General features: G+C 36.1%; 1 protein-coding gene across 4 annotated transcripts in view; it reads right to left on the bottom strand.

The window, feature by feature from the left end:
• LOC129769034 (RNA-binding protein 24-like) overlaps nt 1-17,507 on the bottom strand; it is a 213,996-nt gene that overhangs the window by 124,086 nt on the left and 72,403 nt on the right. For 2 of the 4 annotated variants that reach the window (XM_055771034.1, XM_055771036.1), the window contains one exon: nt 1,607-1,622. The exons of the other annotated variants lie outside the window; for them this stretch is intronic. The gene's annotated coding sequence lies outside the window, so the exon portion shown is untranslated. The remainder of the gene's footprint in view (nt 1-1,606; nt 1,623-17,507) is intronic. 4 annotated transcript variants of the gene reach the window in all.

The raw sequence follows: 17,507 nt of genomic DNA, 5'->3' as shown, positions 1-17,507 counted from the left end.
CGTACTTTTCAATGTTTTTCATTCCATTCTCGATAGCTTTGAGATAAACATTTGAAAAAATACTGAAAGTGCATCTTAATATCGTGTACCGAGAAATATTATTAAAAAAAATCATCAAAAATTTAAGTACTAATAAAAATCTTGAAATATTGATAATTTTTTTGAAACATTAAGATATTCACTACTACTCTAATTCGTATTTGAATGTGTTTCTACATCTTTTCTAGATATGTGTGATTTTTTTTCAGAATTTTAACAGTGTTGCGCGATACCAAAAAATATATACTTATAAAATGTTGATACTTTTTTTTAGAATTTCGAGACTTAGTACTGGTTTAATTTCTATTTAAATATGTTCGAACGTGATTTTTGATATTTGTGATTTTTTTCATAAAAAATCCAATAATTAAAAAAATCTCTTTTGTTCTTTTTCTGATATTTTGTTATTATCCTAAAATCTATAATAGTATGAATACATGTGTTCGTGAAAAGTGCCTCAAAATTTTATCACCAACGCTATGGAAAATTTTGTATAAGGTATAAAACTAGAAAAACTAGAAATAATTTTTGTGAATCCCTTTATGGTTCACTATAAGAGCTGTAGTCAAAAACGTAGTTTTTCCTTTTTTCTATTATGGTGTACCACAACAAATTATAAAAAAAATTCTAGAAAATAAAATTTTTAAAATTAAGGTAATTTTTTGGCATTTCGAAATTTAGGATTTTATTTAATTTTTGGATCAATTAAAATATAATTTTCATTTAAATGTACCAGTTTTTGATATGTGTTTTTTTCCAGTAACGCTAAGTTTTGCGGCACAATTTTTTAATAATTTGATATTTTGCGATTATTAAATTAAGTTTTGAAACACAATACTGCTGTGTTCGTGCTTGTTTTTTATATTCATGATTTTTTCATAATGTATCGAGTATTGAACGTACTATTTAAATAAATATACAAATTTATATATAAACTAATCCTGTAATGGGTCTCTAAATTCTAAAAAAATCAAAATTTAGAAATATATTTTTTTGTACCGCACAACACTGTTAAAATAAAAAAATCACAAATATCCAGAAAAGAAGTAGGAACATATTTAAATACGAATTAAAATAGTAGTGAATCTCTGAATCGTCCAAAAAAAATTTCAATATTTCATGACTTTTTTTAGTACTTAAATTTATGATGAAATTTTTTTCAAATAATATTGCTCAATACAACATAGTAAGATGCTCTTTTTTTTTTCAAATTTTGATCTCAAAGCTATTGAGAATGGCATGAAAAACATTGAAAAGTACGTTTTTGATCATAGATCCTATGCTGAACCTCATAGGGGTTCAAAAAAATAGTCAAAATTTCTTATTTTATTGTATATTTCCTATACAATATTTGCCATAGAGTGGGTGATTTAGTTTGGAGGCACTTTACAAACATCCAAAATCAGCATGGAACAGATAGCCTAACGCAATTCTACGTCAACTATGTGGTCGTGTCTCGGACACAACCCTCATGTGACTTTTATTGTTTGTTCTGTTATCGATTTGTTTATGTTCATTATACAACGTGAATTAAAAAAATATTTATCAAATATAAGGTCATACTTACATCAATAAAAAAATTGCTGCAAATAAATGGACAAAAAACTTGGTTATTATTATGTAACTCAGTATTGTTAGTAACTGAATGGAATAACGAGGTTACATCAATTCAGAGGTCCTTTTTCGTAGCGCAAATTTGAAAAGAGATCACGTAATCTTCATGTCACACTTAACTGACATTATGTTTTGTGTGTTTTTAGAGAGTGTTCTAATGTTCACCCAAATGCAACGTTTAGCCGAATGTAACATTCATCTCAATATAACATTTTTAAGTAAAAGGAAATTCTAATAGTTAGATTGTGATCATTGTCAACTAATCAGGTTGTAAATAATAATATTCTGTAGCGGACCAAACGATCTTGGGCTTTTCTTCGGGCAACTAAAACACGACCGATCCTCTCAACGTGTAACTTCCGACTCTTTATTTTAATCTCACTAAATACAAATTAACCTAACACTATACATTCTAAATCCTACAAGCTAACTCTACATAAAAATTCCTACGGGAAGTGCTTGGAGTCGCATTTAGAGAGGGGGAAAAAATTAACAAATTGCAATCGAATTGGCTATACATAATGGTAAACAATAATTTGGTTACGCGGAATTTTCGTCGCGCGGATAATGAACTGCCGCCACGAGCCACATAGAAACCCGAGCTTATTTTTTTTTATATTCGCGGTACTGGAGTTCGTGTCAGTAGAAAAATTAAAACTGGTCAGCGACACTGACTGACGAATAAAACAGGGGTATGGGGCTGTCCACATACCACGTGGACAGAAAAATTTTAGACTCCCCTTCACCTTCCGTGGACATGCGTGGACATTTTCATACCCCTCCCCCTGTTGTCCACGTGGACATTTTTTCTTATTTTATTAGAATAATTAAGGAATTAAGTGAATTGCGCGCAAATCAAATTTTAATTCCATTCAAGTTTATTTTGTTACAAATTTTACTAGTTGCACCCTCTCACTCTTATATAAAGGCTATCTGGTTTGCCAACACAGAAACGAGCAATATACATACAGTTGAACAATACGAATCCGAATATAAAGCACAGAATTCCAAAAAATTATCTTTGGGCAACATATTCAATCCTAGAAAGTTAATTTACGTTCACAACTTTATTTCAAAATTGTGCTTATTCCAACTGGAAATCTGAAAATTTCCTGAGGTGTTGGCAGTATCAAAAACAATCCTTGAAGTGGATTGTATATTATGTCATAATATGAGCTCAATCAGTGCCGAACTTTCCGAGTATCTGAAGCGCACACAAACAAACAGAACAATTCCATATGTATAGATTATTTTTTATTCAGAAAAAAGAATTTCAAGTAAAGAAAAGATAAAGTAGGAAACATGCACTAATATATATGTACTGCACTTAACAAAGGATTGAGAAGTAAAGAGTCGAAATTTTTAAACGATTTCGGAACGCTGTAGTTTTGATATCAATAATGACATGAAGATATAAAATATAACATTTTTAAGCTTAAAATTCCCAGTTTAGGGTTATCGTACGTACATAATTTTAGTTTAGTATGTTGCATGGGTTGTAGACAAAAGACATTGCAAAAAAATTAAAACGTTTTTGGTTTGCTTTCAAAGTTTGTATAGATTTTAAAAATATATTCCCAATAATAATTTCATTTCGTTTCCATTTGATTCATAGAAAGTTTCAGTAGAACCTATTGCTACAGAGGTATTCTCTATCGAATGGAAAATTATCCTTTAATTTTGAATACGAAATGTTCAATGAAATAATGAACGCACAGCAAATCGATGGTCAAAACAGTCCACTGACGCCCAGTTTTAAGCTGAGTTTTACGCTGAAAATTGCGCCGTGCTTGCGCCGTATTTCTATACTGCGCGCTTGAATCTGCTGAGATATTTTTCTTCACACAAACGTATACGGTTCAAATGGGGGGGCGCTGTTGTTTTTATGCTTCGCTTAGAACGAACGAAGGCAAAGCGGGCGCTAGAATTTGATGTGTATGTGTGTGTGTGTGTATAGAATGAGATGCGCATCACACAAGTGAGAAGAAATATTTAGTATCTGAGTTCTGCGCCGGGTACATTTTGCGCTGTCGTGCTTATGAATTTTGTGCTCTTCGCACCAAGAGAGAATACGAGTTTTCTTTGAGCGCGCGTTGTTGAAAATTAAACTCAAGCACAGCGCTGCGTTTGTTTTCTGAAGACTGGTTTTGGTTTTCCTTCGCTCAAATCTGTTTTAAAACATTACTTATGAAATTCGAATAGTTTATAAGAGAGCAATTCAACGCCAAATTAATTAATTACTCAATACTATCCATTTAAAAAAAAAGTTTCATTTTCCAAAAAAAAACATAGCTCTGAAACCTGCTGCCCGATTGAAACAAGAGAAATCAATCAACTTTCTATGGAAATTTAATGTAATGTTCAAACAATTGAGAAAACATTCTCATAAATTGAATAATGCATCGAAAACGTTTATGTCTCTTTAAAATATTGTTATATGCAGGTTGTTAAGTAGCTGATCCACAATATTTCAAGATGATAGAGGATCACATTTGATGAAAAAAACCTTCCTCGATTGTGGTCACATCTCATCTAAGAAACAATTATTGAACTTTCCTTGAGATCGATTTCAAAAAAATTCAAAAATTCACAAATTCAAAAAGTACGCTGCGTAGAACGTTTCAATTGCTTTCATTTGAAAGATGAGAAAATGTTGCATAAAAATCTGTTATAAAAAATTTAAATTAGTGGAAGATTTGTGGCGAATGGAATGGAATAGAGAAGAAAATTCTTGTGGTTCCAAGGAAAGAATTGAAGAGTAGTTGGAGAACTTCAATTTGATTGATAACAATCCAGTTTATCATGCATTTTTGTAAAATCAATAAAAATCCATAAAAACACAACATTTCATGTTTCTTCTTTACTTTTGAAAAGCACTTGGTTCATTAATTTAAATGTTTTGCAACTACATAAATAAAAAAAAATTGCATAATCATTCTAAGTAGCGTACTTTTTAAATTAGAGTCTGTTCAATGCATAAAATTGGGCTCAAGAAAAGTTCAACAACTCTGTCCTAGTTGAGAATTGACCATATGTGGAGAAGGTTTTTTTTCGTCAAATGCTAACCCCTATAATTCCTGAAATAATCCGAATCAGCTACCTAATTCCATATTTATTTTTATCGGAATACTGGCTCATTTGTTTTAAATTTGACGACTAAAGGGGAGTGGACAATCTGATACAAATGTAAATATTGATTCGTAGTAATTGACGAATAAAAATACTTTGAAAAATTGATTTTACACACAATTCTGTATGGAAAACTATACATTATTGTCCTTAGACTAACTGTTCTCGAGATAGTTATATTTGATGAAAAACCATTTCCTCATATCATGAAACCTCAACCATTATGGTATTGTTTAATTTTTATAGTTTGGGCATACCCCGTTACTAGAAAAGTTCAATCATAGGAAATAGTTTGGTAGCGTGTTTACGCGAGGTATTTTTAAAATACTGAAAAAGTTCAATGATTTGAGAAAAAATATATTTACGTTTGTATATGTAATATATTTCTCAGACTGCTAAAATCGTTTATTGATAAATACGGAGATTTTTGAAATTCTTAATGTGTAACCGATTTTATTTAATTTTGAATGTACAGGTGATTGTATTTAACCCTTTCAGGACCATAAGGTTACGGTACATTATTAAATCAATTTACCTAGATGTAATGAATTAATAGGCACCCTAAAAACATAATTTATACTAAAAATTCCAAAAACTTTTACATTTTTTTTGGAAATTTATGGGACAAATATGTCCCTATGGTCGCTAAGGGTTACTTTCTACTGAAACATCTAAATTTTGGTTTACTTGTTGGTAAGAGTGTTTTGTTATAAATAATGTACATTTGTTACTCAGTATACTTTTATTTACTTATTTATAGATAATATAAATATAATAGGGCAAGTTATTTGTGGTACTCGGCGAAACAATTCATGTTGTTAGTGTAGCAAAGGTGCACTTTACACAAAATACAAGTATTATTTGTGCGGTTTTCTTTTTTGTACTTGGCACAATGTACGCACCTCTTTCTGGCATTCGACTTTTCCATTGGGTGCGATGGTAATTGTCGTTTCACTGCTTTGCGTACTACACTACTTCTTGCAGTTGGAAGGCCTCTTTGTCTGTTGGTAAAACCATTTATCAAACTCCGAGCAACAACTTGTCTGAATTGCAAGGTCGACAACAGAGATCCTTCAATTTTTTTTTGTTCATGAAGCTTAGTGTAGACGGTATGTGCATTATTGATCGATATATCTAACAGATCAAAGAATAGGCGAAGATAATACTTTATTTTTGATCTCCGATCTATTTCATAGCACACTTTTAGTTGGTCCATTAGGTCCACTCCACCCATATTTTTGTTATAGTGTGACACAATTTTAGGACATCTCACGTCAATTTTATCTGCTGAGCCAGCCTGTCGCCGTTTCACGGTATCAGTTTCTACAGGTGACAGAAAGTTGGTCAAGAAATGTACCGCTTTATTATCCATCCATTTCACATACGATATGCCTTGAAAACTTGTGGTGTAAATGTCCCCACGCTTCATTTTTTTATCCACTGGTGCAGTTTTCGGAAGATGTTTTCGGTTAATTCGAACAGTCCCACATGCCTTGATATTCTGGTCAATCAGTCTGTACTGCAACAAAGGTGAGTTGAAGAAATTGTCAATGTAAATTTCACATCCCAAGCCGTCCAGCTTTGTCGTAAGTTTCAGCACTACTGATTCACCTAATCCATACTCAGTCCCTGAAGTTCGTTTACCGGTATATAAATCAAATTCAAATAAGTAACCCGTTTCTGCATCACATCTGCACCATAATTTGAAACCCCATCTTACTGGTTTATTTTTTATGTATTGCTTCATTACGTTGTGACCCTTGAATTTGATCATATGCTCGTCGATGGATTGTTTTTTCGTGTTATTGAGAGCGTTTTGAAATGAAGTATTCAAGTGATCCATAACTGGCCGGATTTTGTATGCCCGATCATAGTTAGGGCTGTTTATGTCTCTTACATCGTCATTGTTACAGAAATGTAGATTTCTGCGTATTTCTTCGAATCGCGTTCTTGGCATAACATTTGAAATGAATGGTACCGCCATGTCTGGTTCTGTAGACCAGTAATCTCTCAATGATGGCAAGATATGATAGCCCATAACCAGATTCACACCAAGAAATGCTTTCATTTCATCGATTTTGATAGTGAACTCCCGTCCATTTTGGTGAGCGTATTGTACTGACTCGGATACTATACGTTCAACTAAAATGTCGAAATTAGTTACTAAACGGAAAATGTCAAAAGGAGTCAATGTATCGGCTTCAACTTCTTGACAGATTTTCACCTTTCCGAATTCATATTCCACGTCAGGAAAAACATTTGGGTGGTATGTTCTCGGATTCCAATTGAAAACCGGTTGAAGGTTGGAATGTGCTTCAGTGACGATTTCCTGTCGAGATGTTGAAGGTTCAGGTGATTCTTGCCGTTGAAGAGTCGTCGTTCCTTTAATCTCGACATCAAATACCCCTTGGTCATCATCCTGTGTTAGAAGTCTTTGGTCTTCTTCATCAAGCACTAAGTCATCTTCCTCATCGCTATTGTCACCCCCTTAAAAATTTGATGAATTTCATTTTCTCGAAGCTCAAAAACTCCACGTCCCTTACGAAACATATTCTGCAACAATATGAATAAGAAAATGATAGCATTTTGGTATAAATCACCAGGCCAAAAAGTTATGAAATTCCGTATAAAAAGTATTCCTTTACGCCGACAGGGACATCCGTGTCCCATAATCTCTATAACGATTTATCACAGAATACAACACAAATACATTACTACTGAATATTTAGAATAACAATTTACTTACCAGGTAACGATAATTTGACACTGTAAAAACTTGAAAAGCACTGCTACAATATCAATTATTTATTCCAAACAGCTGATCATTCGCGCCAAAAGAACTCTGACGTTCCGGTGACCATAGACAATAAACGGTGTTAGATATTATGTATTGCCAGTAAAAAATAATAAAAAGGTACATTCCGAAATATTAAAATAAAAAAGTAATTTACAATGGTTACGTAAATATTGAATTAATTCATGATTTTTGCTTGGGACATCGGCGTCCCCGTGGTCGTGAAAGGGTTAAGAAATTATTCTTCCTATCCACGTGAACTCAGTCTACACCCCGTCCCACCTCTCCGAGGACAAGCGTGGACATTTTATTACCCCATAGAATAACCCCCCCCCCACCCTGAAGTTGTCCACGTGGTATGTGGATAGCCCCTATGACTAAAACGTCAAATCTCTCATATTGCCAGTGTACTCAATATTGCTGCGGTTCACTGAGATTTTGGTTCTGTCAGTTACTGTTGTTTACAACTCGGTCTGGTTATATAGTCGAATAGTGGCTAACTTTAAACTCCATGTTAAATGTGAACACCTCCATGTGAAACCGAAATATGAAAATCGCTCATGCAGTTAGAAATAAAGCAGCGCATTTTTCTTTATTTTTACTATCTCCGTGATTTAAATCCTAACAAATGATATGTTGGTAAATAAATGACGCCATATTGATTTTGATTTTGGGTAGCCTATATTTAATTGATGTCTAACCCCTGGAATAAAACTGTAATATGAGATATTTCGACGAGGTGGATGTACTCGCGGGCTTGAAATTAGCTCGCGCTTGAGAAAATATAAATAAATTAAGAAATGTATCCTCCATGCACCTTCACGGAATGTTTCAGGATTGGGGGCGCTTCAATTCAATACAATGTAAAAGCGAAACAAACATACATGATTGATTAAAGAAATTGTAATAACGAACGTTTACCGTTTATTCTTATTTTTTATAGCTAGAAGACTGGATGATATGCTATCACTAGCTATGTTTATAAAAATCCCAAACAACTCGAAAACGTCGAAATGGTTGCATTTGTACTTAAATAATCGCGAGATTAATCGAAAATAACTCCAATGTTTTCGATTGGATGCAGATCGAATAATATTGGAGAAGCCACTTCAGAGCCTCTATTCAAAAATTCTCTGTAGCAAACCGCAAATTCTCTAATAGTTTTTCTGTATCGACAGATACTGACATAAACTATGCTATAGTTATTGCAGTATAATTTCTGTATTTTATTCAGTAAGACGGATCTAATTTATGGGAATAAAATAAAACATCAACAGAACATTTGACGAACACGACCATTATTATTTATTTTATATGATAGAACTACATACTTACTACTATCCTCATAATTATTTCTATATCCAAAAGAATTTTTAGATTGGACAAACTCACACAAACTCATAACGACGAAAGTTACGAATCGTTCATTCTGAGAGTCGCGTAGGATTTTGTACTTCTGATACGATTTGCGAATAAATGCTCCTCTAATATACTCCAAACTTTGAAAAATAGGCTAGAAAAAACGGCTGAACGTATCAATATGAAACATTCACAGATGTTTAGGGAATATACGAGGCTAAAAATTTTCCTATAAACATTAGAGCTTACTGCGATATTTGCGGAATTACGGTAAATTTTGTAAAGCACTATAAAAATCCTGTTTTGGCACGTTTTTGAAACCGATGTAAAAATTTTAAATATTTTTTTTCGTCAAAGTAGTAAATTATCCTTGTATATTGGAGTTTTATTGGAGTTATTGGAGTTTTCAAAACTGCCTTCCGACTTGTGGTGCGATAGTTGTTTATTTAATTGTTCATCATGAAAGACGAAGGGGTAATGTTTCATTCAAACTGTAATATCTCTGTGTGGGAAGGTCCGACAGGAACGTTATTGGAACAAAATAAAAGCTTATTGATAAGGTTAATTGAATTTGTTGCTGAGTTGGTTGGCAAAAAATTGGGTTAGTCTAGAATATTCTTTAAAAAAAAAAAAATCGATTTTTCTTTTCTCCCCGATATTGTTGCCCACTACACCTACCACATCAAGATAAAAATATGTACGTAAAATATTCTAATATCTGAAAGTTGTAGCTTCAAAATGATTTGCATTCCATCGATATGCTATTGACCAACCAGCCCGCCCGTCCGATACTCACTCTTCTTCAACTTATAATTGAACCATTCATAACCCTTAACTACACTAAAAACTATTACCTATAGCTTAATCGAGCATAGTTAATTAGTAATTTGTATGCTATATCCGCAAAGTCTGTCAATCAGAAGCGTATCGCACAGCTGTGCCAACACTCCCTGGTCCTAGCTCAGTTTTTTTCTTGTGCTCCACTGTTCTCCGTGGTGAATCTTGTGCCCTCAAGCGGAACAGCGACAGTAAATGCCATCACTTGCTCTCTAATGAGCATTTAATAATCCTGTCGCGCAAATTTTCAAGTATCCTTTTTTGTCTCCCTCAAGGGGAACCATTTGCGCTAACTAATCAGGAAGCTAACCCACTCCACATCAATATCACCTGACTCTCCCTCCCACCGGTAGACTAACCGGAAAAGATCCTGGAGATATGTCACGCCAATCCACCACTTTCGATTCCGTCGCTGGCATGGGGGAAACGGAAGAACAGCGAGATTCATCTCTCGGTCCGCGTGTGTGTACTCCTGTGTGTAAGTGATTTCGGTAATCAACAACCGGCGGGTTTCCTTCCCCTGCTAGCTACCTCCCACTCGGATGCAGTTGATAATATTGATGAATTCGAATAGCGCGCCACGGGGTGATTTGATTTTCCCCTTCGTGATTTTTTTTGTTTGCGCTCACGAAAACATTACACAATCGAATTTGGAAGCTGCTGGGGTGAATAAATTGATAAACCACACATACTATAACATACGGTAGGGCGGCTGCGAGAGCCACTTCAAAAGCTTGGTCACAATCCTCGCGCTGTTGGGTGGAAAGCGGTGGAGAAGAAAGAGGATCTTCTTTGTTGAAACGATATCGACATTGAACTGAAACTGCATACGATGGCAAGTGAATGGTTGCTACCCTTATGGATCAAAGGACGACGATGGGTTGGTTAGTGGATTTGCTCGTACATTCTTGACAGATGTCGGTGCGTTGCATCGTGTGTTTCAATCGAACAAAAAACCATCCAATGACAGTCGGGAGCAAAATATGGGAGTGTAAAAACAGTGAACCTAATCATGTGAAGACTGAATATTTCTTGAGATGCTGGAACATCGCGCCTACCGTGTTTCTATCCAAAATCAGTTTGCAGTAGCGATTATCCTTCGGCTCGATGAGCTCGTGTTGCCGTGAGACAAAATCTTTTCAAATGTTTCCCTTTATAAATTCGTTCGGTCCCAATGTATTCATCGATGACCTTTGATCCGTGACATTCTCCGTAAATAAAGCGAAGGATGGAGTGGACGGCCGATAGACTTACTCGTAAGTGAAGAACCTTTGAAGATTGACGGCTCCAAAAGCAGGAACAACTCTAAAGGGTGTGTCACATCAAATTGCATCACGGAAAAAACGCTGTAGAAATTTAATTTTTAGGAATTATATCTTCAGCTTTCGCTTATAATCAGATAAGAGTGTATAGATCACGTTGGCCATGCTTCACTGTCAATTTTTCGTAAATTTGGAAAAATGTCGTCGAACGCAAAAGTGCGTCGTGAATTAATCCTGTGCACTCATTTCGAGAATCCGGAGTTGTCACATCGGGACATCGGTAAGATGCTGGGAATCGTCCAATCCACGGTCAGCAGAGTACTAAAACGATACTTCGAGAACCTAACCATCGACCGGAAGGTGAAGAACGGCAAAAATGGATGCTCCGTTAGTGGAAAAGATCACAAGCGCGTAGTTAAACAGTTTAGACGTGATCCGAGAAGTTCGGTCCGGGATGTCGCCAATAAGCTGAATTTGTCAAGTTCATTCGTCCAGCGGACCAAGCAGCGGGAGGGGCTGCGTACATACAAGGTTCAGAAGGCTCCTAACCGCGACGAAAGGCAAAACATGGTGGGGAAGACGTGAGCCCGGAAGCTGTACACCGAAATGCTGACGAAGCCGCATTGCCTGGTAATGGACGACGAAACCTACGTCAAAGCGGACTTTCGTCAGCTGCCGGGCCTGTTGTTCTTCTCCGCAGAGTACAAATTCAGCGTTCCGGAGGAGATTCGCAAGCAGAAACTATCCAAGTTTGCCAAAAAGTACATGGTGTGGCAAGCGATCTGCTCTTGCGGAAAGCGGAGCGCCCCCTTCGTGATGACGCCCAACGCGCCGGAGCTTCGCCCAATAGAGAAATATTGGGCGATTATGAAGCAGGCCCTCCGGAAGAACCCAAAAGTTGTCAAATCGGAGGCGGACTTCAAGAGAAAATGGATTTCTGTTCAAAAAAAACTACAACCTGACGTTGTACCGAACCTTATGGACGGGGTAAAGAGGAAGGTGCGAGCATACGGGCTTGGGCTCGAAGTATGAATAAAAAGAAAATGCCAAAAGTTGTTTAATAGTTTTTATTTTACTAAAATTTTCAAAAGAATCGGTTCACTGGGCGAATTTCTACAGCGTTTTTTCCGTGATGCAATTTGATGTGACACACCCTTTATTGATGGTTGAGGGGTTCATAAAGTCCTTACAATTGTTGTAGGGAATTTGTGATAATGTATTACGAATTTGCTGAGGTTTCAAATGACGGAAATTTGTATGAATTACATGTATTCCGATCCTTTAACAATAACAATAGGAGCTCACTAAAATTGTAACTGTTTAACAAGAAAACAGAATAATGAAATGGCACAGATGCGATGAGGTATTATGGCATTCTGTGAAAAATTAAGAATCTTTGAGTTACCCTCAAGACAGTGGGAAGAAAATTGGCGTAATTTATAGACTAAAGCATTCTTCGGCACTGTAGACCATTTGAGAGCGTCTGGATCATTTGTTTCTAAAAAATACTTTCGAAACTTTTCCAAAACATGCCAAGTGATTGTTATTGGTCGTCAAAGCTGAAAGATTTCACATTGACTATCAATCAAACAATTCAGTATGGCTCTAATTGATTGCAGAGAAATATTGCAACTTATGCTCCACCCATTGCATTATCCGAAAGCATGAAAGCATCCGTTTTCCGGTTTCTATTACACGTTAATCATGATTCGGCAGTCATCCAGTTAGCAACCAGTCGGCGGTAGCGTTGAAAATGGCAGCAAAGTGGCTTTTTCAAGGACGAGTGTTTTTAAATTAGCTCTTTTCAAGGCTAGAGGCGAATGAACTGCGAAAGTTTAAAGAATCTCTCTTCCAGCCAGCGAGCAGTTAAGTCTGCTTATTAACTGTAGCTGACAATTCTTTGTTTTGATTGGTTTTTAATTACGATACTCGAACTATTGCACAGTTGAAATTGCAAATATGAAAGAGATTTCGTTAGCGATTTTCATCCTTAGAAACGAATGACGTTCGCTTCGGTATGAATTCAGAGTTACCTTTAAGATATGATGATCATGACGTGTTGAATTACTGCGGCTTTAATTTAGAAGAAATTCATTCGATTCTAAAATGGAACAAAAATTCAAACTATTTTTTTTTAATTTCGAGAAAGTTTGTTTCGATTTTCTAATTGTTTGAATGCGTGAGCTCGAGTGCCAACTGACTGAAAATAAATACAACGGGCGATTTTGGGGGTACCGCTCTTATTTCATGTGCTTTTGTAGATTGGCGGAATGCAATCGGTTATATTCGCCGTATCCATGGGTTAATCACTGCGTAAAAAATATTCTTGACCTTATTCTCAAATTTCGTTTCATTCCTGATAATAACCGAATAACCGAACTGATTCACAATCAAATTGAATGTATAATTTCTTGGACTTACGACAACAATGCGTTTGTGGTTTGGACACCACACCTTGGAAACAGATCGCGTATTTGCGAAATAATGTTAGCAATTATTTTTGACGCAGATTTTGAAGATTTGCATACCCATAGAATTGAAAATTTCCTATGATTTGTTTAACGCCATACATGCCATACATTACATTCCCTGAGTCTATAAACGGTTTAAATTGATCAAAATTGGAAGCACCGTTAATTTTTTTCCCTTCGTACTTGCCTACCCGTACCGTCAATAACGATCAACTAATGTTTCGACGAGGGACTATTTTTATATACCACTAGAAATCATTCGCACGTAAATCGCTCGTTCGAAATGCAAATGCAGAGAACAAACGCTGTACCATGTGAACGGACATTGTGGAGAAAGAAAAACATTGCAATTGACACGGTCGGAACGTAAAAGTAGCTTTCCAAAATGGCCGAGAGCTAAGTTGATTTTCGAAATTATCCTTTTTCAAGGCTAGAGACGAATGAATTGGAAAACTGTAAAGCCTATGTTAAATACATCATGTGATAATACTTCGGACAACCCCTCAACATGATAGATTTTGCGGCATGGGTCCAAATAATTTGTATTAGAATGTTGATCACCAACACCTATAAGAGGAAAATATAAACATGCAAACAAAGAAGGGAAATTTATAGAGAAAGGGAGGATTAAAGTTCATAGGAAAGTATTGAAATTATTATAGCCAAAGGATTCAAAGGGAGTGCAAGTTAGATAGAGCCAATAATTATTACAAGGAATAATTTATCAAGAAATTGTAGAAACCATTGTAAATAGTAGTGGAATAAAATAGTAGTAAAAAATAGGAATTCAAAAGGAATAAAGTGGTATCAATTCCCTGAATAATATATTGAATGCAAAAGGAGCCACCGAAACTACCGAAAGCGGATTGAAATTCCAAGTGCGAATATCGGGGATATATCGCAACCCAGGAGGAACCAGACCAGGGGGCAAGGGCCCGTATCCCGAGTAAACAGCCTATATAATTCAAAACAGCACTATCATGCATTTTGCATTTTGAAGTGACTTCCCCCAAAACGAATTCGTTCCTCTCTCTCCCATGTATCACGTATGCATGCATCGATGTTTGAGTTCAACGTGGTTTGACATACGCTACAGGTGAGCTAGATTTTTTGGTATCGTACACGAAAATTACTCACACGTATAAAATAGCGTGCAATGTGTGTGTGCTATTTTGCACGCTATTTACTAATACTAACGCGAGGACCTTTTCTAGCATAGTCAAGTTTTCGTTCCTCTTTATATGGACGTAAAAATAAGATTGCGTACGCGGGTAACAATTTCGTTCCAAAGGGGGGTAGAAATATGGATTGAAGCCCGTTGAATGAACAGGCAGATTTGTATTCATCAGTCGCGTCAGTTAGAATAACCATTGACTGGACTAGTTCACCAGTCATCTTCGCTAGTCAACGCTAGTCAATTCACTTTTTGTTGACGACGACTGCCGAAGCAGTTCTAGTCGAAGTGAAGCTACTGTGAGTAGAGTGGGTTTTCATTTTTCACCTTCGAAGATTTCGGGCCCTGGTTGTGAACGAAAACGCGGTAAAATTTTGTTTGCAATTAAAATCAATTTACATTTCAAATTCATTCAATATTGAAGCCAAAAGTCTAAAGTCAAAAGTCAAAGACTACGTTTGTCAGCAAATACAAAATACTATCGTAAAAAGTAGGGTTGGGTTGTTCAAAAGTGACGCTCATGGATATCAGAAATGGCCGAAATTAATTCAAATTCTAGGTCCCGCTATTGATTGATTGGTCTTTTTCAAGGCTAGAGATGAATGAAGTTTCAACACGCGCTCTCTTCCTTTTTCCCTGTTTGTTTACATCTCAGTTTTTGAAGAATAAACAATGAGAGAGGAGATAAAATTATTCCTCTCGTCAGCGATAAGCTGTTTCACTTTGCGTATTACATGACATGCCCTTCCTGCTCCCGCCATATGTCTGTTTCATTCGCGTTCCAAAAAATATTGAACTACTAACTGACCCGGCAAACGTTGTTCTGGCATAATTTTTTTTGTAGTGAATTTTCGGTTGTTGAATAAATGATAACTAATGTATTTTAAGTGTGTTGAAATGTTCATTAAGATCTATAAAAATAATCGAGTGTGATCATAAAATAGAAAGAACTAAACGATTTGAACGAAAAGATGTTTATGCTGCCAGAAATGACGGTGTACATTATTATTGGACTGCTAAAATTTTAACTCGTTCATAAATTGGGAAATCAAAAATAAACCAGAGACCTTCATTGAAACTGATGTACCGACCAATATGGTAGCGACCAATGTCGTCGATGTCATTCAATCGAGAAGTATTCGCATCAGTATTCTGAGTTTAAGCCACATTATATCTCATATTCACGGACTTGTGATCACATCGTTGATGAAATTTTTAGGAAAACGTTTTGTACAAACCATATCATGCAAGACGATAAGATCACCGCATGAGTCATGAACCAAGTTTATGGAAACAATATCGAAACGTTACTCATAAAGGGCGAACACGAAATTATTGCGACACATTCAACAGGGCATAACTTTTTTACCATTGGGTAAAAATCAACCAAATTTTGCACACTTTCTCATTGATGTGTATTGTCTACATGCTGTCAAACTCGAAGTCGTGAAGAGAGCTGGACTACATACATACAAGGTACAGAACTTCCCAAACCGCGATGAGCAGCAACAATCGACGGCTAAAACTCGGGCACGCAAGGTCTACGAGAAGATGCTGACAAAATATGGATGCTGTGTGATGGACGACGAAACGTATATAAAAGCCGATTTTAAGCAAATTCCGAGTTTGGAGTTTTTCACCGGCAAGAGCAAGTTCGATGTGGACGACAAATTTAAGAAGAAGAAAATGTCGAAGTTCGCCTCCAAATATCTCGTTTGGCAGGCCATCTGCTCTTGCGGACTGAGGAGTGATCCTTTCATGACAAAGGGCACAGTAAATGGCGAAATCTACAAATCTGAGTACCTCGAGAAGTGCCTTTTGCCATTCTTGCAGCAGCACGACGAAGCTCCGCTATTTTGGCCAGACTTGGCATCATGCCACTATTCTAAAAGTGTTCTGGAGTGGTATGAGGCCAATTCTGTCCATTTTGTTCCAAAGGACATGAACCCGCCAAACTGTACGGAGCTGCGCCCGATGGAGCAGTACTGGGCAATAATGAAGCGGGAACTTCGGAAGAGCAAGAATACAGTCAAAGACGAGAAGGACATGTTAAGAAAATGGATAAAAAAAACTGAGAAACTGGTACCGGATGACACTGTAAAGACTTTGATGGAGGGCATCAAGCGAAAATGCGTTCAATTTTACACTCAAGGCTCCATCGATTAACTTTTCTTTTGATTTTTGAAGTAAATATATGTATAACACTACCCTAAAATTTTGGTTTGATTCTAAACATTATAAGAAAATTGGCATGACATTTTCGGTGTCGCAATAATTTCGTGTTCACCCCTTTTTCCGAATGCCGATTGGTTTAGAATTCGATCGAAATCTACTTTTGCACCCTGAAGTTCATTCGACTCAAATTCAATCGTGTTATACAAATGTGCCAAACTTGTCTCTATACAAAACGAACGTCAAAATAATACATCCGTATTTATAGAGCAATTTATTCTCTATAAGACCGCAGCAGGCCGGAGAGCAGCTTCAAATTATTAGAACTTGAATGAAAACTATTACTCAATGTTATTTGAATGCTTAGAAGACATATCCCTGATCCTAATTTAACAATTTTTCTATAAATCTCCTTGTATTTTCGTCATAACTTTATCCATGATATAAAATCATTATCAGATACAATTTCCGCCCAAATTTTTGTTACTGTGGTACATGAAGTACATGATTGATACGATAGAGTTTATTTGTCAAATTGCGTGGTAAGATAAATTTACACTACTCGTTTGAACTTGAGTCGAACTGATTACAGAATGCAAAATTGCGATCCGTTCGGACGATACCGACTCGAGCGGACTTCAGAATAAGGGTGAGTA

The sequence above is a fragment of the Toxorhynchites rutilus genome, chromosome 2 (genome assembly GCF_029784135.1).
Source record: "Toxorhynchites rutilus septentrionalis strain SRP chromosome 2, ASM2978413v1, whole genome shotgun sequence".
Classification (NCBI taxonomy): domain Eukaryota; kingdom Metazoa; phylum Arthropoda; class Insecta; order Diptera; family Culicidae; genus Toxorhynchites; species Toxorhynchites rutilus.
Note: the sequence above shows the minus strand (reverse complement) of the source record. Positions and strands in the feature narration are given on the sequence as shown.